This window comes from Salmo salar, chromosome ssa04 (assembly GCF_905237065.1).
Source record: "Salmo salar chromosome ssa04, Ssal_v3.1, whole genome shotgun sequence".
Lineage (NCBI taxonomy): Eukaryota > Metazoa > Chordata > Actinopteri > Salmoniformes > Salmonidae > Salmo > Salmo salar.
In genome coordinates, this window is record NC_059445.1 from 61,324,699 (window position 1) to 61,349,550 (window position 24,852).

General features: G+C 45.0%; 1 pseudogene; it reads left to right on the forward strand.

The window, feature by feature from the left end:
* Nucleotides 1-24,852, forward strand: part of LOC106603415 (biotin--protein ligase-like) — a 39,679-nt pseudogene that overhangs the window by 13,173 nt on the left and 1,654 nt on the right.

The window sequence follows — 24,852 nt, forward strand, 5'->3', positions numbered from 1 at the left end:
TCACTACCAAGTTTCATACTGCCTCTGGAAGCAGCGTCAGCCCAAGAACTGTTCGTCGGGAGCTTCATGAAATGGGTTTCCATGGTCGAGCAGCCACACACAAGCCTAAGATTACCATGCGCAATGCCAAGCGTCGGCTGGAATGCCAAGCTTGCCGACATTGGACTCTGGAGCAGTGGAAATGTGTTCTCTGGAGTGATGAATCACGCTTCACCATCTGGCAGTCCGATGGACAAATATGAGTTTGGCAGAAGCCAGGAGAACACTACCTGCCCCAATGCATAGTGCTAACTGTAAAGTAGGAATAATGGTCTGGGTCTGTATTTCATGGTTCGGGCTCAGTTCCTTAGTTCCAGTGAAAGGAAATCTTAACACTACAGCATACAATGACATTGTAGACGATTCTGTGCTTCCAACTTTGTGGCAACAGTTTGGAGAAGGCCCTTTCCTGTTTCAGCATGACAATCCTCCCATGCACAAAGCGAGGTCCATACAGAAATGGTTTGTCGAGGGGCCTCCCGTGTGGCGCAGCGGTCTAAGGCACTGCATTGCAGTGTTGAGGCGTTCGCTTCCGGGTTAAGTCAGTTGAATGGTGTTTCCTCTGACGTATTGGTGCATCTGGCTTCCGGGTTAAGTGGGCGGGTGTTAAGAAGCAGTGCAGCTTGGCAGGTCATGTTTTTAAGAACGCATGACTCGACCTTCGCTTCTCCCGAGCTCGTTGGGGAGTTGCAGCGATGAGACAAGATCGCAATTCTATATCACAAAATTGGGGAGAAATAAAATAAAAAATGGTATTTCGAGATCGGTACGGAAGAAGTTCACTGGTCTGCACAGAGCCCTGACCTCAACCGCATCGTACACCTTTGAGATGAATTGGAATGCCGACTGCGAGCCAGGCCTAATCGCCCAACATCATTGCCCGACCTCACTAATACTCTTGTGGCTGAATGGAAGCAAGTCCCCGCAGTAATGTTCCAACATTAAGTGGAAAGTCTTCCCAGAAGAGTGGAGGCTGTTATAGCAGCAAAGGGGGGACCAACTCCATATTAATGCCCATGCTTTTGGAATGAGATGTTCAACGAGCAGATGTCCACAAACTTCTGGTAATGTCATGAATGTTTTCATGGAAGGATGGGAGCCATATGATATGACGAAATATGACCATATCACTGTAACTCATGAATGAAATGAAAACCTAGGATTCCTTTAGTTACTCATCACACAGGCCTTTTCTTCTCTTCCTCTGTCTCCAGGAGCGCAGGACCAGCTTCCTGAATTGGCTGCACACCCAGGTGGATAAGGAGAGGCTGCTCAAGTCCTCCAAGGCCTCCCACAAAGTGAACCCCAGTGTGGAGCTCCAGGCTGGGCCCCCCCCCTGCAGGCCGAGGGGACCCTGGCCCTGGTCACGGACCCCCCCAGAGTTCCAGAACTGCGAGCAATTCAGCCTGCATACCTATAGCCAGCCCCTGGAGACCCTCACGGTGGGGTGCACAACACTCTACACAGAGGTCACCCCCACCACCATGGACCTGCTAGAGGAGTAAGTTAATGTTAATTGCACCTTGCTCTGGGATAGGGAGGGAGGGGGGTAGCCGGTCAGTAAGGGCCAAATTCTAACCTAAGACTTACTCCAACTTGAAGTTTCACAGAACTCTCCTTTGACGTCAATGCATGATTTACGCAGAAGTACAAGTTGGCTGCACTCATATCTCCAGTTAGCATCCGGGGCTTAGCGGGTGTGGGTGGTACATTTTTTGTTTACAAGCGTTGTTAAATGAACATTGACACATACAATGACAAACGCACTATGTTACCCTTGTCAGCGTTGCGCCACGAGGTGATTCGGGGTTTAGTATTGGTGTCTAAATGAAAGTGAAGTTGTCAGACACCAGTGTGGCGAGAGCAGCGCCTGCACCATTACAGGGATCAGGAGAGAGTGATAGAGTGATAAAAAGAGAGAGATAAAGCAAATGCGATGGAGAGAGAGGGAGAGAGAGAGTGGTTGGTCCACCAACCATGCTGTGGGTTGGCGGGCAGTCTGCTGGGCTGGAACTAATTTAATGGCTGAGTGACCTCACTGTAGCAGAGGCAGACTGCACCTAATAGAGGTCTTTGTCTACATCCCTACATCTCACTGGGAACTTGCCAGTCAACAGGCGGAATCCTAGGAACAGGTGGAAGCTATTAGAGCTGTCATAAAGTTTGAAAAATGGATTCTGGACCTGCGCTGAAGTGATTGGAACTGACAGTGTTGTCATTAAGGTTGTAAGGTAACGAAAGAGGGGGAAAGACGAGGGCACGTGAAAAAAAACTGGTCTCCAGTTTTGAGTTTTGATTTCTCTCCCTCTGATTTTTCAGCGTTTTAATTTCCAGATGGTCCCCAGTCTTGATTAAGTGGTATTATTCTAGAGGAAAGCCTCTTGATGGATTGCTTTTCTTTGTTTTAGCCTATCCCTCAAGCGTATGGAGTTCTGTCAAGTGTATGGAGTTCTGTCTATTACTGGAAATTATAGGATGACTGTGAGGGGACTGCCATTGTTTACCTGGACCGCACTTGCTCCTATCAAAAGGGAGCACCTGGATTGTGTTCATTATTAAGCACCAAATGGAAGAAAATACTCCAAACAGAGTGAAACAGGGGGGTAATATCTATACTTGTCCAATAATAAACTCTCGTTTTCGTTTTCCATTGCAAAACGCTTTTTCAACGCTGTGTCCTAATGAACACAGCCCTTGTAATGTCAAACCATATAGGCACCTGGCCGCCTACCCAGTATTGAGTGTATTTTGGCATTATGATATGGACTGGTAATGATAGTGAAACTACAGTAGGTATCAAGTATGTGTGACTCTCAGTCATACTCAGTAGGTCTTTATTTAGTCTGTGCAACATGCTTTTCTCAATGAATTTGCTGGCCTGTGCTCTTAGATGTGGGGCCTGTTTGTGTGCAGGTGGTAGTGGAATATTGTATGACTGATCCATGACAGTTTAGGAGCTACTCAAGTTTAGCTTGCAGTTTTCTTTGGAGGTCCACCAGGACACTGGATTTAATAAGTGTTTCCTTTATTATAAAGTGTTTATTTAATTCAAAAGGGGGACTATTTTTGATGCAGGGAGGGTAAGTGCAAAAGTTATTCGTCCATAGAGCAGATTTCTTTTTTTCCCCTGTTATAAACCAAAGAAAGACAGGAAGTAAAAATAGGCTGAATAATTCATAGATATAATTGAACTGGCATAAAACAGCAATTAGCTGCACATTCCTATGTAAATGCTTTTTTTATGGTGGTGTAGTCGTCAGTGTTGGCAAGGAAATGTAATTTCAAATTACTTACCGCAGGCAAGAAATGTTCTGACCAATGCACTCACGCAACAACAAAACATGTTCGTTTTTTTAACCTTATTTTTCTACAGAATGATGCCATTGTTGTATGCATATCTTTTAGTATACAATAAAAATTCTCACAATTTTTTGCACCTCTTCCTCATCAACTGAAGTTTAATTTAATGAACTTTAATGAATTTTAATGAATTTTATTCTATGTATAATTTCCAGGTAAACTTTACAGGCCATTTGCACATTTTAAAACATTCTTGATCATGTTTTAGGTCACAAATAAATTGCTAATATATTACATTTTTTATATAAATGTACTCCCCAAAACGCAGCTTTAATTATAGATTAATCAGTTCTTCAACTCAATGGTTGAGATTTTCTTTTATTGGGGGGATAAATAGTGGGCCATTGAAGGGGAGATTAATGAAAGGGGAATTTGTGGGGCGGGGGGGGAGCGGGTAAAGTGCCTGGATCATTGGCTGAGGGAGCTGATGAAGATAGGGGGTTGGTATTGGGTGGTTGGGGGGGACTATATTGACGGCCAGGCCGGGTCTGAGCTCAGGGAGGAGGCGGTATGTTTGTCCAGAGTATTAGTGCTTTGTCTGGCCAGGAGCAGCTAATAATAGGCTGAACCGAAGACAGAGGATAGTGTTCTCACAAGGTCACAACCAAGCTGGAAGCCAGTAGGCAGGTTACACACCTACTAACCCCACCGCTACACACTCACTAACCCCACCGCTACACACTCACTAACCCCGCCGCTACACACTCACTAACCCCGCCGCTACACACTCACTAACCCCGCCGCTACACACTCACTAACCCCGCCGCTACACACTCACTAACACCTCCGCTACACACTCACTAACCCCACCGCTACACACTGACTAACCCCACTGCTATACACTCACTAACCCCACCGCTACACACTGACTAACCCCATCGCTACACACTCACTAACCGCACCGCTACACACTCACTAACCCCACCGCTATACACTCACTAACCCCACCGCTATACACTCACTAACCCCACCGCTACACACTCACTAACCCCACCGCTACACACTCACTAACCCCACCGCTACACACTCACTAACCCCACTGCTACACACTCACTAACCCCACCTCTACACACTCACTAACCCCACCACTACACACTCACTAACCCCACCTCTACACACTCACTAACCCCACCTCTACACACTCACTAACCCCACCTCTACACACTCACTAACCCCACTGCTACACACTCACTAACCCCACCGCTACACACTCACTAACCCCTCCGCTACACACTCACTAACCCCTCCGCTACACACTCACTAACCCCTCCGCTACACACTCACTAACCCCACCGCTACACACTCACTAACCCCACCGCTACACACTGACTAACCCCATCGCTACACACTCACTAACCCCACCGCTACACACTCACTAACCCCACCGCTACACACTCACTAACCCCACCGCTACACACTCACTAACCCCACCGCTACACACTCACTAACCCCACCGCTACACACTCACTAACCCCACCGCTACACACTCACTAACCCCACCGCTACACACTCACTAACCCCACCGCTACACACTCACTAACCCTCAGCTACACACTCACTAACCCCACCGCTACACTCTCACTAACCCCACCGCTACACTCTCACTAACCCACCGCTACACTCTCACTAACCCACCGCTACACTCTCACTAACCCTCCGCTACACACTCACTAACCCCACCGCTACACACTAACTAACCTCTCCACTACACACTCACTACATTTTTTTAAACATTTTTTACATTTTTTGTCATTTAGCAGACGCTCTTATCCAGAGCGACTTACAGTAGTGAATGCATACATTTCATACATTTTTTTTTCCGTACTGGTCCCCCGTGGGAACCCCATCGCTACACACTCACTAACCCCACCGCAACACACTCACTAACCCCTCCACTACACACTCACTAACCCCACCGCTACACACTCAATAACCCCACTGTTATACACTCACTAACCCCATCACTACACACTCAATAACCCCTCCACTACACACTCACTAACCCCACCTCTACACACTCCCTAACCCCACCGCTATACACTCACTGACTGCACCTCTACACACTCACTAACCCCACCGCTATACACTCACTGACTGCACCTCTACACACTCACTAACCCCACCGCTACACACTCACTAACCCCTCCACTACACACTCACTAACCCCTCCGTTACACACTCACTAACTCCACCTCTACACACTCACTAACCCCACCGCTACACACTCACTAACCCCTCCGCTACACACTCACTAACCCCTCCGCTACACACTCACTAACTCCACCTCTACACACTCACTAACCCCACCGCTACACACTCACTAACCCCTCCACTACACACTCACTAACCCCTCCGTTACACACTCACTAACTCCACCTCTACACACTCACTAACCCCATCACTTCACACTCACTAACCCCACCGCTACACACTCACTAACCCCACCGCTACACACTCACTAACCCCACCGCTACACACTCACTAACCCCACCTCTACACACTCACTAACCCCACCTCTACACACTCACTAACCCCACCTCTACCCGCTCACTAACCCCACCGCTACACCTCACTAACCCCACCTCTACACACTCACTAACCCCACCTCTACACACTCACTAACCCCACCTCTACACACTCACTAACTCCATCACTTTACACTCACTAACCTCACCGCTTTACACTCACTAACCTCTCCGCTTTACACTCACTAACCCCACCGCTTTACACTCACTAACCCCACCGCTTTACACTCACTAACCCCACCGCTTTACACCCTCACTAACCCCTCCGCTACACCCTCACTAACCGCATCACTTCACACTCACTAACCCCACCTCTACACACTCACTAACCCCACTGCTACACACTCACTAACCCCACCGCTACACACTCACTAACCCCACCGCTACACACTCACTAACCCCTCCGCTACACACTCACTAACCCCACCGCTACACACTCACTAACCCCACCGCTACACACTCACTAACCCCACCGCTACACACTCACTAACCCCACCGCTACACACTGACTAACCCCATCGCTACACACTCACTAACCCCACCGCTACACACTCACTAACCCCACCGCTACACACTCACTAACCCCACCGCTACACACTCACTAACCCCACCGCTACACACTCACTAACCCCACCGCTACACACTCACTAACCCCACCGCTACACACTCACTAACCGCACCGCTACACACTAACTAACCCCTCCGCTATACACTCACTAACCCCACCGCTATACACTCACTAACCCCACCTCTACACACTCACTAACCCCACCTCTACACACTCACTAACCCCACCGCTACACACTCACTAACCCCACCGCTACACACTCACTAACCCCACCGCTACACACTCACTAACCCCACCGCTACACACTCACTAACCCCACCGCTACACACTCACTAACCCCACCGCTATACACTAACTAACCCCTCCGCTACACACTCACTAACCCCACTGCTACACACTCACTAACCCCACTGCTACACACTCACTAACCCTCCGCTACACACTCACTAACCCCACCGCTATACACTAACTAACCCCTCCGCTACACACTCACTAACCCCTCCGCTACACACTCACTAACCCCACCTCTATACACTCACTAACCCCACCTCTACACACTCACTAACTCCATCACTTCACACTCACTAACCCCACCGCTATACACTCACTAACCCCATCGCTACACACTCACTAACCCCTCCGCTACATACTAACTAACTCCATCACTTCACACTCACTAATCCCACCTCTACACACTCACTAACCCCACCTCTACTCCCTCACTAACCCCACCTCTACACACTCACTAACCCCACCGCTACACCCTCACTAACCCCACCTCTACACCCTCACTAACCCCACCTCTACACACTCACTAACCCCACCTCTACACACTCACTAACCCCACCTCTACACACTCACTAACCCCACCACTACACACTCACTAACCCCACCTCTACACACTCACTAACCCCACCTCTACACACTCACTAACCCCACCTCTACACACTCACTAACCCCACCTCTACACACTCACTAACTCCATCACTTCACACTCACTAATCCCACCTCTACACACTCACTAACCCCACCTCTACTCCCTCACTAACCCCACCTCTACACACTCACTAACCCCACCGCTACACCCTCACTAACCCCACCGCTACACCCTCACTAACCCCACCTCTACACCCTCACTAACCCCACCTCTACACCCTCACTAACCCCACCTCTACACACTCACTAACCCCACCTCTCTACACTCACTAACCCCACCTCTACACACTCACTAACCCCACCTCTACACACTCACTAACCCCACCTCTACACACTCACTAACCCCACCTCTACACACTCACTAACCCCACCACTACACCCTCACTAACCCCATCGCTTCACACTCACTAACCCCATCGCTACACACTCACTAACCCTGGCTGCTGCCCACTCACACTTATTTTATCTCATGATTTTAGACATCAGACCAAAAGCCTTTGAAACATTTTATAAGGATGCTGATATCTTGCACATATCTTTGCTTCTTGTCGCATTTTAGTCATCTTTATTATTGCGTTGTATGATGTGTGGTATTTTGGCCACATTCAAGCAGACTGTGACAACTAGTTAGTATTGTTTGATAGTCAGAATCATTTCTCGATGGTGGTGTGTGGCATCAAAACAGATTGGTAGCAACCCCTCACCCAGACAGACATCTCCCTCGAGGTGCACTGGGGAGGCGCATTCTGCATCCGATAGCCGTTTAAAGAGCCTGTTTTGTTAAGGCCAATTGGCTGCCAGGCTGGTTGTTAACGGCGTGGAAGTGTTTATTTGTGAACAAGGTGGGAATAAGACCCAATGGTGTTCCTGAACACTACTCCACTGGGCCCAGAGAGACATAATGATGCTTTTCCTGCTCTGGTGAACCAGATCCTAGCCCCTGGAGCGCCACACTTACTTTTGTCCGGCGGTCTCTCCTTCCATTTCTCTCTATCCCAGGCCAGGCAGCAGGCCCGTACAGAAAACCCAAGGGCCCACTTTTCCTCTCCTCTAACTTCTTCTCTTTTTCTAACTAAACAAAGTTTGGCCCTGGTGAGAGGAACAAGTGATGGATGTAAAATACAAACAGAATATTTCCTCTGAAAATGTTCTCAGTCTTGTATAATGTGGTTTATCATTTATCATACTTCTCAGTTAGTTTTGTTTGAGCGAGAAAAAATATTTGATCCTTCATTACCAGCAACAGCATATGCTTGACTTTCTGAATTTGAGATACTTTCTAAAAAGAATGACTTGAAAGATGCCCACCAGCAGTGTAATTTAGCAGTGAAAACCCACCATGTATTTGGTTTGAGTTGCAGGGACATAAACAGGACCCTGTTTAGCTAATGGGAGCAAAACACCTTCCTCCTCTGGAAGTGGGAATAAGACAAACACGGCGAACAAGGGGCTCTTCTGGTTAAAGCGGCCCAGTTGTTGGGCCAAAGCCCCGGCAATCACTGTTTGTTTTGACAGGGAATCCAAAATCCAAACCGACACTGTATGGAATTAAGGTCCTGTTTCCTGTGAAAAATACGAACCTTGTGCAGTGAAAAACGAGAGAGCGAGAGTGAGAGAGAAAGAGAGAAAATTGACGCCCCATAACTGCAGCAGCAGGTTTGTACATAAAAATAAAATTGGTCCAATTGACCTTGCATGCTCTACCTGCAATTATCTAAAATTGTAAGCAGATGCCTAAAGTCCTCATTTCATATTCTGGTGAACATCTGGCACGGCAGGCTGGCGTTAAAGTTTACATCTCTAATGAGTCGGCATTCTAAGGCGATGGAATCTGCAGGTTAGGCTAGAGGAGAGGGCATTGCAGAGCACAGGCTTCAGATAAGAGTTCAAGTGGAGAAGGAGAGAGAGAGAGACACACACACACTTGCACAAGTGGGAAAAACACCCTCCGGAACACATGAACAAGACACGGAGGAGTTAACATTATGAACATATTTTGTTGTCAGAAATTAAATAGGTATCATCATCAGGGAGCAGAAATGGGCTCAACACTTTATGTGATAAAGGTTCTACCTATGTCATGAAAACACAAGCTCAAAGGAAAGACCAACATCCTCTCCGAGACATACAGTGCCTTGAAAACTTTTTTCACAACGCCTTGACATGTTCCACATTTTGTTGTTACAGCCTAAATTTCAAATGGATTCCAATTTTCTTTAGTGGCCTACACACAATACCCCATAACGTCAAAGTGGAATTATGTTTTTAGAAATGTTTACAAATTAATAAAAAATGAAAAGCTAACATGTCTTGAGTCAATAAGTATTCAACCTCTTTGTTATTGGAAGCATAAATAAGTTCAGGAGTAAAAATGTGCTTAACAAGTCATTATAATACGTTGCATGGACTCACTCTGTGTGCAATAATAGTGTTTAACATGATTTTTGAATGACAACCTCATCTCTGCACCCCACACATACAATTATCTGTATGGTCCCTTAGTCAACCACAAATACCAGACCTTTTGGTAGATGGGTAAAAATAAAAAAGCAGACATTCAATATCCCTTTGAGCAAGGTGAAGTTATTAATTACACTTTGGATGGTGTACCAGTCTCTACAAAGATACAGACGTCCTTCCTAACTCAGTTGCTGGAGAGGAAGGAAACTGCTCAGGGATTTCACCATGAGGCCAATGGTGATTTTAAAACAGTTACATAGTTTAATGGCTTTGATAGGGATGGGTCAACAACATTGTATTCACTCCACAATACTAACCTAATTGACAGAGTGAAAATAAGGAATATTCCCTTAACATGCATCCTGTTTGCAACAAGGCACTAAAGTAATACTGCAAAAAATGTGGCAAAGCAGTTAACTTTATGTCCTGAATACAAACCGTTATGTTTGGGGCAAGTCCAATATAACACATTACTGAGTACCACTCTCCATATTTTCAAGCATAGTGGTGGCTGCATCATGTTATGGGTATGCTTGTAATCGTTAAGGACTGGGGAGTTTTTCAGGATAAAAAATAAATGTAATGGAGCTTAGTACAGGCAAAATCCTAGAGGAAACCCTGGTTCAGTCTGCTTTCCACCAGACATTGTGAGTTGAATTCACCTTTCCGCAGGAAAATAACCTAAAACACAAGGCCAAATATACACTGGAGTTGCTTACAAAGAAGAAAGTCAATGTTCTTGAGTGGCTGAGTTACAGTTTTAACTTAAATAATGGGCAAATGTTGCACAATCCAGGTGTGGAAAGCTCTTAGAGACTTACCCAGAAAGTCTCACAGCTGTAATCGCTGCCAAAGGTGCTTCTACAAAGTACTCAGGGGTGTGAATACGTATATAAATACGATTTTTCTGTATTTAATTTTCAATACATTTGAAAAAATATATATAAACATGTTTTCACTTTGTCATTATGGGGTATGGTGTGTAGATGGGTGAGGAAAAAAACCTATTTAATCAATTTTGAATTCAGGCTGTAACGCAACAAAATGTGGAATAAGTCAAGGGGTATGAATACTTTCTGAAGGCACTGTAGGTCCTAAAACAAAGACATCACAGAAAAGCACTAACTCTAAAGAGAGACATCAAGTGGCGTCCCTCCATATGTTCTAAAGAGTGGGGTTTCCGACTGAAGCTCTATTAGGGCCATTAAAGGTTCAGTCTAGCCTGGTCCAGCAAAGTCAGGGAAGAGAGGGCATCCCGCCCATGTCTGCCCTCAGTAATGGACGACGCCTCCCATTGAACCCCTCCAAGGGTGCTATTTGAAAATGATAATTTGCTCCGCTCTTTGACGAAACAGGATTAGCTCAATTAATCACATTTCCAGATTAGTTTTTCCTCTCCTATCGACCATCACTTTTTGCCGGCGGATGATCAATGCAAACTTGCTTATACTAACCATGGCAAATCCAGTTGTGGAAATGAGCATCGACAGCAGAAATAATCTCTTAATTTGAGATAATTTGATCTGGGGGATTGGATGGGAGAGTTATTTGGGGGGGAAATGGCTTTCAGTAAAATATCCTCCAATAAACTACTTATATCACTCTGCCTGATGAGTTATATTTGAATTAAAGTAGTATTATCGGAAAATAAAATCCAGTCAAATCAAACAATTTTGACATTGTCTGAAAGTTACTGTAATGATTTATGTAACATGGAGGCAGTCATCAATGTCAGTGTGGTCAAAAACGGGTTGCTCTTTATTTTCCAACACCACAACAGCCATTCCTTGTGAGTCTTCATCTGGTGTTTGAGAAGAACCAAGAGAGCAAAGCTTCAACCCTAGGTCTACTGAGGGCTAAAATCCACTTTCTGTCTGCTGTGTGTGATGTGTTAAGTATAACCCCCCACCCCCCACTGGTGTACCACACAACCCCGCAACCCCCGCAGCTAAATGTGTAGAGTTGCAGGAAAACAGCAACATTTTCTCTCAGCCTCATGGCAAAATTTGTAGAATAGCATGAGATTAGCTATTAAACTGCAAATTCTGCTTTGCCCCATGACAAAATGTCTAGAATTGCAGGAAGTTAGCTGTTTTAAAAAAAAACATTGTTTTCCTGCTCAAACCTTGCAGGGAGCCCTTGCCAAAATGGGGTACACCCCACCCCCCCCCCCGTTCTCCTCCATACTGGGCCTTTACGCTAATCCGGGATACACACACACACCCTGTCTATGTGTCAGTCTAGTGGGGTGTGAGTTACCACTCCTCCCCACTTGTCCCACAGATGACTTGGCTGGTGGCTATTTATCCTCTGACCCATTGGCCCTGGGTAAGTGACCTCTTTGGCTCAGCCCCCCCCCCCCCACCCCAGCCACACAAAAGCCTGGCCGGACTTAAAACTTAAAAGGACCCTGCTCTTCTGCTGGGAGAGTTGGTCCCCTCTTTCATCCCCAGACGTGCTACTTTGTAATGTCTTTGTTCTGGGCTTGTAATGTCTTTGTTCTGGCCGGGCCCGGTCAGCGGTGATGAAATGGATGCTCCTGCTGGATGTAGTTCGTGATTGAGTAGTAGGGGTTACTACTGCTACAGTGTTTGCACTCAGTCTCTCTTTCACTCTACCTGTCTCTTGCTCTCTCTCACCCTCTCTGTTGCTCTTTACCCCTATTTCTCCCTCTTTCTTTATCTTAATCCTTTTTGCCTTTCCTCTCCCTACTTGAAGGTATTGCTCTTCCAGGTTTAACAGTAGTGGACCTGTAACTGTTCGCCTGAGGTCTTAAGACTTCAGTTCCCTCTGGTTAAAGGTCACAGCGTTGTTTTGCATCCAACAGGTTAAAGTGTATAGAGTGGGTTGGAGGGGGAGAGAGAGAGAGGTAGAGAGATGGCGGGGAAAGAGTATGTGTGGGTGCACGGTGCAGGTTGAGGAGGGAGTCCCTGCACATGTGGCTGCTGCTGTTCCCAATCAGGGCCATGCTGCTGATTTGAGGAGACCAACCTAGAGCAACACAGCTGTTTTGTGCTACAGGCCCAGGCTCAGGGAGAAGCAGGCCATATCGTTGGGCCACCATCAGCAACCCAGATATATTGGAGGGAGGCGTGCAAACCGTCTTGCTTAAGACATGCAAGAATTTATTTCATATTATCAATACTGTTTTTTGTCCGAGTCGCATGTTTGTTGGATCACGGGGACGTTGCATTCTTATTGCAGCAGTACAATGGCCTTGTGGTTAGAGCAGCGTTTCCCAAACCAGGTGTCGTGACTCCATGTGGGGTCACCTAATTTGAAAATGGGGAATGGTGTCGCGAGAGAAGCTATATTTTTCTGTTGGTTCAAAGAACCGGGGTAACGTCCGATAGCCGCTAGATGTGGTTGTAATAAACAGAGCGGTTTCTGTTTTCTTCCTACAAATGAGGCTTTATCTTTTAAATGGTTTAAGATACAAGATATTATGACCCCATCACTGAAAGATAAGACTCTCAAGAACATGTATGTGTCTTCTGTTTCCCTCTGCAATGCCAACAAGCTGCGAAGGACTCATTAGAACAGAGTGGACAAGACCAGGCATTAAATCAGACTGGGGGCAGATTACACAGAAGATTATACAAAATTCTTGCCTGATGATCTTCTGAACTTCCCAATGCCTTTCTGATGCATTTCAGTCACTTCAAACCATTATTCATTAGGACTAAAGTACTGTCAGACTGATTTGTAATAGACTGTCATGGTCCAAATTAAAAAAGTTGACATTGGCCTTTGTTTACATCACTTTTTTTACATGGTGGGGTTGTGATTTTCTTTGTATCAAAATGGAGTCGCGGGCCAAAAAAGTTTGGGAACCCCTGGGTTAGAGTGTCCGCCATGCGATTGGAAGCTTCGGAATGCAATCCCCAGCCGAGTCATACCAAAGACTGTAAAAATGGGACCCGATGCTTCTCTGCTTGGCACTCAGTATTAAGGAGATAGATTGGGGGTAAGGCCCTGTCCAGAGGGTGTACATGTACATCACGCTACAGAAACAGGAGATGGGCTCCTGCTCCTATGAGCCGCTCCGGCTCGCACAAGCATAGGCTTGTGTAAGGCTACTTACAGTGCCTTCAGAAAGTATGCACACAAGTCACATAATAAGTTGCATGGACTCACTCTGTGTGCAATAATAGTGTTCAACATGATTTTTTAATGACGACCTCATCTCTGTACCCCACTCATACAATTATCTGTATGGTCCCTCAGTCGAGCAGTGCATTTCAACCACAGATTCAACCACAAAGACCAGGGAGGTTTTCTAATGGCTCACAAAGAAGGGCAACTATTGGTAGATGGGTAAAAACACAAAAGGCAGACATTGAATATCCATTTGAGCATGGAGAAGTTATAAATTACACTTTGGATGGTGTATCAATACACCCAGACACTACAAAGATACAGGCGTCCTTCCTAACTCAGTTGCCAGCAAGGAAGGAAACCGCTCAGGGATTTCACCATGAGGCCAATGGTGACTTTAAAACAGTTACATGGCTGTGATAAGATAAAACTGAGGATGGATCAACAACATTGTAGTTACTCCACAACACTAACCTAATTCACAGAGTGAAAAGAAGGAAGCCTGTACAGAATAAAAATATTCCAGAACATGCAATCTGTTTGCAAATAAAATAAAATAAAAATGTATTGGTCACATACACATGGTTAGCAGATGTTAATGCGAGTGTAGCGAAATGCTTGTGCTTCTAGTTCCGACTGAGCAGTAATATCTAACAAGTAATCTAACAATTTCACAACAACAACATCACTTTTAATATTTTGACGTACGGTGGTGGCTTCATCATGATTAAATGTTTATTTTATTTTTAATTTCACCTTTATTTAACCAGGTAGGCCAGTTGAGAACAAGTTTTCATTTACAACTGCGACCTGGCCAAGATAAAGCAAAGCAGTGTGACACAAACAACACAGAGTTACACATGGGATAAACAAACGTACAGTCAATAACACAATAGAAAAATCTATATACAATGTGTGCAAATGTAGTAAGATTAGGAGGTAAGGCAATAAATAGGCCATAGTGGCAAAATAATTACAATTTAGCGTTAACATTGGAGTGATAGATGTGCAGAAGATGAATGTGCAAGTAGAGATACTGGGGTGCAAAGGAGCAAAATAATAAATAACAATATGGCGCTGAGGTAGGTGGGTGGGCTATTTATAGATGGGCTATGTACAGGTGCAATGATCGGTAAGCTGCTCTGACAGCTGATGCTTAAAGTTAGTGAGGGAGATATAAGACTCCAGCTTCAGTGATTTTTGCAATTCATTCCAGTCATTGGCAGCAGAGAACTGGAAGGAAAGACGACCAAAGGAGGAGTTAGCTTTGGGGATGACCAGTGAGATATACCTGCTGGAGTGTGTGCTATGAGTGGGTGCTGCTATGGTGACCAGTGAGCTGAGATAAGGCGTGGCTTTACCTAGCAAAGACTTATAGATGACCTGGACCAGTGGGTTTGGTGACGAATATGAAGCGAGGGCCAGCCAACGAGAGCATACAGGTCGCAGTTGTCATGCTCTGATCTTTTTCACCTGTTCCTGTGATTGTCTCCACCCCCTCCATTTTCCCCAGTGTATTTATCCCTGTGTTTCCTGTCTCTCTGTGCCAGTTCGTCTTGTATATTAGTCAAGTCAACCAGCGTGTTTTTCCCATACTCCCTGCCTGACTCTGGACTACTTTCCCGCCTGCGTGATCATCCTGTCTGCCCTGACCTTGATTCTGCCTGCTCTTCGGTACCTTTTGGACTCTGCACTGGTTTTGACCCTTTTGCCTGTCCACGACCATTCTCTTGCCTTACCCTATTGGTCTCCTGTGTCTGCATCTGGGCCTCGCCTTGTGTCATGATAGCAGTGGTGGGTGGTAAATGGGGCTTTGGTGACAAAATGGATGGCACTGTGATAGACTACATCCAATTTGCTGAGTAGAGTGTTGGAGGCTATTTTGTAAATGTCATCGCCGAATTCAAGGACCGGTAGGATAGTCAGCTTCACAAGGGTATGTTTGACAGCATGAGTGAAGGATGCTTTGTTGCGAAATAGGAAGCCAATTCTAGATTTAATTTTGGATTGGAGATGCTTAATGTGAGTCTGGAAGGAGAGTTTACAGTCTAACCAGACACCTAGGTATTTGTAGTTGTCCACATATTCTAAGTCAGAACCGTCCATAGTAGTGATGCTAGACGGGCGGGCGGGTGCAGGCAGCGATCTGTTGAAGAGCATGCATTTAGTTTTACTTGCATTTAAGAGCGGTTGGTGGCCACAGAAGGAGTGTTGTATGGCATTGAAGCTCGTCTGGAGGTTTGTTAACACAGTGTCCAAAGAAGGGCCAGATGTATACAGAATGGTGTCGTCTGTGTATAGGTGGATCAGAGAATCACAAGCAGCAAGAGCGACATTATTGATGTATACAGAGAAAAGAGTCGGTCCGAGAATTAAACCCTGTGGCACCCCCATAGAGACTGCCAGAGGTCCAGACAACAGGCCCTCCGATTTGGCACACTGGGTATGCTTATGGGTATGCTTATCATCTGAGTTTTTTGGGGATAAAAAGAAACGGAATAGAGCTAAGCACAGGCAAAATCCTAGAGGAAAACCTGGTTCAGTCAGCTTTTCAGCAGACACTGGGAGACAAATTCCCATTTCAGCAGGACAGTAACCTAAAACACAAGGCCAAATATACACTGGATTTGCTTACCAAGCATGTTGAATGTTCTTGAGTGGCCTAGTTACAGTTTTGACATAAATCGTCTTGAAAATCTATGCCAACACTTGAAAATGGCTGCGTGGCAATGATCAACAACCAACTTGACAGAGCTTGAAAAAATTTTTTAAGAATAATGTGCAAATATTGTACAATCTAGGTGAGGAAAGCTCTTAGAGACTTACCCAGAAAGACTCACAGCTGTAATCGCTGCCATATTGACTAACATGTATTGGGTGTGAATACTTGTGTAAATAAAATATGTACTTATTTCATTTTAAAAACATTTGCAAAAATGTCTAAAAACATGCTTTCACATGTCATTATGGGGTATTGTGCGTAGATGGGTGAAATTTTGTTTTGGGGAATTCAGGCTGTAACACACCAAATGTAGAATAAGTTAAGGGGTATGATTTTTTTCTGAAGGCACTGTACTTACACGAGGAGTTTTTATATTTCTTATTGGATCAGTACACTGGCATAGTGTAACGATCGTCTGGAAGAGGGGACCAAGATGCAGCGTGGTGAGTGTTCATATTGAATTTTAATAATACAAAAACACTTGAACATAAGACACAAACGAACGCCAACAGTTCTGTCGGTGCAAACCACACAACAGAAACAACTACCCACAAAACCCCAAAGGAAACAGGCTGCCTAAGTATGATTCCTAATCAGAGACAACGATAGACAGCTGCCTCTGATTAGGAACCCTACTCGGCCCAAAACAAAGAAATACAAAAACATAGAAAAAGGAACATAGAATGCTCCACCCAATGTAACACCCTGGCCTAACCAAAATAAAGAACAAAAAACCCCTCTCTATGGCCAGGGCGTTACACATACGGAGTTTTTATATTTCTTATTGGAGCAGTATACTGGCATGAGGAGTTTTTATATTTCTTATTGGAGCAGTATACTGGCATGAGGAGTTTTTATATTTCTTATTGGAGCAGTATACTGGCATGAGGAGTTTTTATATTTCTTATTGGAGCAGTATACTGGCATAGGGAGTTTTTATATTTCTTATTGGAGCAGTATACTGGCATGAGGAGTTTTTATATTTCTTATTGGAGCAGTATACTGGCATAGGGAGTTTTTATTTCTTATTGGAGCAGTATACTGGCATGGGGAGTTTTTATATTTCTTATTGGAGCAGTATACTGGTATGAGGAGTTTTTATATTTCTTATTGGAGCAGTATACTGGCATAGGGAGTTTTTATATTTCTTATTGGAGCAGTATACTGGCATGGGGAGTTTTTATATTTCTTATTGGAGCAGTATACTGGCATAGGGAGTTTTTATATTTCTTATTGGAGCAGTATACTGGCATAGGGAGTTTTTATATTTCTTATTGGAGCAGTATACTGGCATAGGGAGTTTTTATATTTCTTATTGGAGCAGTATACTGGCATGGGGAGTTTTTATATTTCTTATTGGAGCAGTATACTGGCATGGGGAGTTTTTATATTGTCACGACTCCTACCGAGGGTGGCTCCTCTCCCTGTTCGGGTGGCGCTCGGCGGTCGTCGTCACCGGCCTACTAGCTGCCACCGATCCCTTTTTCCTTTTCTGTTTGTTTTGTCTAATTAGTTTCACCTGTTTTGGTTTAGGCTTATTAGTTGGGCTATTTAAGCCAGTAGGCCCGCCTGCTCTGTGTGTGGGCTTAATTATTCCTTCCACTGTGTTGTGTGTGTTGGATAAGTGTACTTTGGGCATTTTGTGTTTTGTGCGCCCGGCATTTTGGCATATACGTTTGTGCGTAATAAAACGCTGCATTGAACTTTTCTGCCTCCTGCACCCACTACTCCGCACCCACTACGCCCAGACCGTTACATATATTTCTTATTGGAGCAGTATACTGGCATGGGGAGTTTTTATATTTCTTATTGGAGCGGTACAGACACCACCATCCAAATGATCTGAAGTACTTGTTGCTTCCCTTCAGTATAGACCATGAGGTTTCTCATCTAAAACAGTGTGAATTAACTCCTTGTCTTTTGTCTCCCACTTCATTTTCTCTCCTCTGCTCTTATTTTGTTCAGGGAGAGGAGAGTTTCCTTGTCCATTTGTTCCACTTGCAGGTGAAAGCCCCGCCATTGTAGCCGTCTAATTGCTAATTGTGGGCCTTTTCTCTCCCTCTTTGTGGACGTTATTGAGAATTTTTCTAATGCGTTTGGGCTTTTCTCTGAGCCAGCGGCAACGACGCTCCGTGGATGTGCTTTCAAAATGAGATGAACTTTCTAGAGGAATGCATTAGCCCCCCAAGCTTTACAGCCCTGGACTGGCTGAGCTGGCTCTTCACTCAAGCACACACACACACATACACTCACATGCACTTGCTTCTATGCACTCATATACATGTACACGCACAAACACCCATACCCCCACCAACTCCTTTATTGACAACCTCCCATTGAGCATATAAGAGCATTACCATGTTTAGTGTGAGATGTTTTGTGTGATCCGTTGCTGATCTCATATTTGCGTTGCAGAAATTAATTTGATGCTGGTTTGCAATGCTAAGCTGGCCCAGGGAGAGAAGGGGGAACTGATTTCAGAGGGGACAAAGCCCCTGAAAAATAGACATTTGGGGGGAGGGAATACCCTCCTCCCAGAAACAGCTCATTTTGGTTCCCAGCTTTGGGACAATGCAGCTTTTCTTTCTCCACTCTCTGTGGCTAGGCTGTGGACTGACTCTATAGTGGAAACTGGACCAGTCTGGGACTCACTGCTGGGCTGGAAGAGACAGACTGGAAGTGGCTCTCCCTTTCTTTCTTTTTTTCTTTCTTTCTGTCTCTCTCTCTGGCACTCTCTCACTCCGGTTCCAAATTCTATCACTCACCACAGTAACCTTACTACTGTTTTTTAAAAAGCTGCTTTTGAGACATTGGACTAATAAGGACGCTGGAGCAAGCAACTGACTTGCACTTATTTTACCCATTACCAAAGAATATGAATCAGTGGTCCACGATTTGGGCGAATATTGCCAGTTGTGAAGGTAGACTTCCATATGGATATTGCAATACACTTCAGCTAGAGCTAAACCTTAGTGTACATTTTATGTCACACTTACTAACTTAAAAAGTGCATTGAGTATTCATCCCAGTGTTTTTTTCATGAGGTGCTTGAAACTTACTACACTTGGAGGCATCTTCTCACATTACCAGTAGTACATCTCCTCTTTTTTCACCCACTTCCCACTGCATCTCAGTCCACTGCATCTCAGTCCATTACCTTCCTCCTTGGCTGTAAACAACGTAAAATCACATACACTCATACACACACCTCTAACACACACAAATTGAAGCGCACGTGCACACCCACATGCTGCCCACACCCCCAGCTGTATCAGACGCTTATTGGTGGACAACGCTATTCTGGCAGCTTGGTGAGAAGGTCAGCGCCTGTCTTCCTAGCCTTGTTAAGGCACTGATGTTCTTATTAAAAGCTAATTCCTGGGGCTGATGGACTCCAAAGAGCTAGCCTGGCCCCCCATTCGCCTCCCCTCACGCCTTGATTGGCGAAGGGGCGGCCGTCGTCACGGAGCGGCACGCAGGGTTCTCCGGTGGTCCTGCCAAACTGCGCCAGTGCTCAATTAGGGCCCCTGCACGGTGCTGCGAGCCTGGCCACCTCCTAACTGGCCTCAGCCACGGGAAGGTCATGCTCCTGCTAACAGGGCTCACACACTGCTCACACACACACACACAGCTCAAACTGCAGCTACACACTGTCACGGGGAGCAGCCGGCTGCCACCCCTCGCCTGGTTGGGAGGTGTGTGTGTGTGTCTGTGTGAGGGAAGATTTTTAAAAGCGGTGTATGCCAGTATACAGGATCTCATGCCTTTTTTAACTAAACCATCCATGAAACTATTTTCTCATCACAGGTTCATGGCCAAGCATTACTCAACATCATCATCATTGATTAGCCTAAATTACATGCTACTTCTTTTATTTGTATTCCTTCACCATTTTATTAATCTTATTTTGTCAAATAAAGTACAGCAGAATAAAACATGTTTTCCTTGTGTCTAGAGATTTCTAAGGCTTGAGTTTTTTGACACAGTAACCGCCCAGGTTTTTTGTTTTTGTTGGTTTTTACTCGTAGAGCACGTGATGGCAGTTTTTTGGCCGTTGGGCCATTATACCACGTCCAATTTAATTACTATCAGTTTGAGAGGACAAATTCTTACATCTGCAAAATCAGAATCTGGTTATTTTTTTACATTTTATTTTCTCTTATTTCTCTTTTTGGCTTCCACCAGTCTCCGCCATGCATCTCTCTGACACATTTGCAAAGATCAAGGGATTTGCAGCTAACAATAACATTATGAAATGACTCCAAGAAATATATCTCTTGTCTGCAGCTCAGTAGCTCCCCAACCCACTCAGGCTACCATTTTTCATCTGAGAGTTTGGATTTATTTGGTTTTGATTAACCTTTTGAAAATGTGTTTTTAAAAATGTATTGTGATAATTCTACATTGCTGTACATCCAAGCACAATGAACAAGTCCCTACAATAAAGTGAGCCCTGGTAACATCCAGCCAGACATACCATATGTTAGGTCCTAGATTGAGTCATCAGTGGTGGCAGTAGCCCCAACCATCCCTTTGATAGACACTGTCCCTAAACAAGGCTCTTTAGATGGAAGGCTGTTTGGCCACAGAGTTTGGGAGGATTAACACGGGACTGTTCTAATCTGATTTGCTGTCACGGCCTCTTTGCATCAGAAAAGCCCACATTCCCCTTCTCTCTCATCTGCCCTGCCAGCTCCACAGTCTTTGAGAATGGGCCAGTAGATGAAGGGCTTCTTGGCTAAGACCTCTGGGTCAATTCATTTTCTCTGGAGATGACAGCTTGTTCAAATATTTCACTTCACGGTTATTGACAGTGTGTCGCATCCAACTGTCAAACGCTGTCTATTTTGGCAGTGTGGATTTGTTTGTGGTTTTCAAGGTGTACATTGGCCATGGGGTCTTGTCAGTCTTTGTGTTACTGTATAACAATGTTTAGTACAGAAAGACTCCAGAGTCATTCAAGCTAGGTGTGCTTACATTAATGTGCATTTTCTACACACTGCACAGTGTATACACACACACCATCCTTACATGGCAAAGACATCTTGCTGACCAAATGTTTAAGATAAGATTGTGTCCATGACCTATGTGTGTGTCTAGCATTCGTGGTGTGGGTTTGGGGTGAAAGGAGAGGTGCAGAGTTAACACCTCTACTGGCTGAGTAGTTTATCTTTAACAGAGTGTGATTAATGCAGGGTGGCCATGCGGCGCGACACTAGTAGCCCAGGGCCTTCTAGAAAGGAAACATTAACTACCAGGTGCCTGCAGCCAAGCTACTTGAGAGAACGGAGGAAACATTCTAAAATGATTGATAAACAAAGTCCTCTTTTTACTCTCAATGGAAAGGCAGTTGCTTGTGCATTTGTGTTTGACTAGTAATCACACATGAAGTAGGCCTATGTTTTTGGTGAGTTGTTGAAGTAGACATACATCACACATAGGGAAGCAGACTACTTTGACTATGTGATTAATTAGCATTAGATCCCTTGATTGACACCTCGTTATTGTGTGTGTCGTGTGTGTGTATGTGTGTGTGTCACAGGGGTCAAGTGGACACTTGTTTTCTTTGGTGGGGGGATTGTTTGACTCGAGCACCTGGTGATAGGAAGGTCAGTGGTTCAACTCCAGTCCAGAGGGGCTAAGGGCTGGGCACTGATGGGATGGGGGGGGGGGGTACATGTACGTGTGTATGTGAGAGAGAGTGATAGAAGGACCACTCGACTCAGCCCTTCCCCCTCAACTACCTAATACTTTGGGAAATGATTTCTCATAGCGACACCAATGAGTGAATGCAGAACTAATGTAGCTACTCAACTACCATTTCTCTTGGAGCTTTTCATTTACAGAGTGTTGCAATTGTATGAGTAATACTTGATCACTATAATCACTTATGTGAAGGCAACACTTTCCTCTTCTGACAATTCTTCTTCCTTCCCTCCTGTCCTCCCCAGGCTGATGCTCCAGCTGCCTGAGGAAATGGGGTTAATGGCTGTAGCTGCTCGACAGACCCAGGGTAGAGGTCAGTTTCCACCACAGCTCTATCTCTCTCTGTCTCAATGCACCTACATTGGTTAATTGTTGTACCTCGTCCCAATGAATAACCTAAATTGTTACATCATCTCCTCTCTCTCTCTCTCCATCTTTGTGTTTTTGTTGTTGTATTTTCCGTGTGTGTCAGGGCGCGGGGGGAAAGCGTAGTCCTCCGGGATGTGCTATGTTCAGTGTGCAGGTGGCTGTGAGCTCCAGACTGGGCCAGAGGATCCCCTTCCTGCAGCACCTGGCTGTGCTGGCCGTGGAGGTTGTACGCACCCTGCCCGGTTACCAGGTACAAACACTGCATACTGCTGCGTGGTACCACCATGCTATCTCCAAGCTACAGCCATAGACCCACCCTATCTCAATCCATGTCACTGAGCTTCAGCCTGTCATCACTAGAATACCTTACTTACTACACTAATACATTTCCTTTGGGAGCACTCCTTATCCTGAATAAAGGGCTCCAGGTTTCACACAGCTGTTCATAGCCAGTCAGGTGTCCCTCTTCTTATTGTTCTATTCAGCGCAATGCACTTCCCTCTCCAAATGGATGGTGTGTCCAACTCACTGATCAAAGGGTTTTGTGCTAGAACCCTCCTTTCTCCCCTTCTCATTAAACATTTATTTTACATGGTGTAAGGGCCCTATTTTGCTTCCAGGTGCTTGTCTTGTGTGTGTGTGTGTGTGAGAAAATATATGCACTGCAGTGTGGGAGTCTGATGAGAAACACTCTGGTGTCACACTGCCCAGTTGTTTATGGGCTCTGGCCAGTCAGCCAACATGTAGAACAGGCCAACGCATGGCACAGGATGTATTACCGGACGTGATAAAATAACAGCCAATGCTAACTTTGCCTAAATATTTATCTTAATCAAGACTAGAGGTCTTGGCTGGATATGCCATTTTTGGAGGTACTGTAGGCCTGTCAAAGCCATTGTAGAAATGTAGACGTGGGGCATGAGTTATGGGTAAATATAAACAGACATGGTGGCCGTTTTAGGTGATGTACTGCAGACGGGGCAGAACCTAACCTTCAAAGCCGGCCAGACTCAGAAGAGCTGCTCAGGTTGACAGATATACAGCATGGCATTTTGAACCCATGGAGACACTAGTACAGATTGGTTTTACAGACAGGCCCATGTAAAACTCTGATTTTTTTTTCTATCTCTGTTTTAGCTTGTAGTATTAGATCTGCTGTTTGTATGTGTAGCATCATGTCTTACAAGTGAGTTTGGTTTTTAAATGGATACTGTATCATAATACTTGTACTTATGTACCTGTACAGTATATACTAGTAATCTATTGTACCTCTGAGTGCCACTTATTTGTGTATCTCATATTCAGTTTTGGTCTCTTTCTAGGACATTGACCGCAGAGTGAAGTGGCCTAATGACATTCACTACAGTAACCTGATGAAGCTTGGAAGAGTGCTGGTGACATCAACAGTCATGGGACCAACCTTCCATCTCCTCATTGGTCAGAATCCTCTTTTATATATATATATATATATATATATATATATATATATATATATATATATATATATATATATGTTAATGCCAGTGCAGTGTAATGGATTACCTAGTCTAGCCTTAAATCATAACGTGGATTTAAGGCTAGATTATGTGGATGTTTATACCAGTGCTTGGATAAAAAGTCATTTATATTACTCTTGGTGAAGAGTTCTTAATGAACGTCTTTAAACAATCTCCTTCTCCAGGCTGTGGCTTCAATGTGAGCAACAGCAACCCCACCATCTGTATCAACAACCTGGTGATGCAGCACAACCGAGAGCGTGGCACCAGCACGGAGGCCCTGTGCTCAGCACAGCTCATAGGTCGCACCCTCACCTCCCTGGAGCAGCTCATCTCTGCCTTCCAGGAGAGGGGTCAGAGGCCGTCCTGCCGCTCTACTACAAGAGATGGGTGCACAGGTAAACAAGCTGCAACACCCCTACTGTAATCTGTGGTACACTCCACTCCACCTCAGTGGGTTTGGTTTCATGAATTCTTCAGATAAAGTAAACATTTTCATTGGTCCTGATATTTATTTGAGGGCATTGTGTAACAGAGCAATTCTGCTAAAAGAGAACGAGAATGCACCGGTAT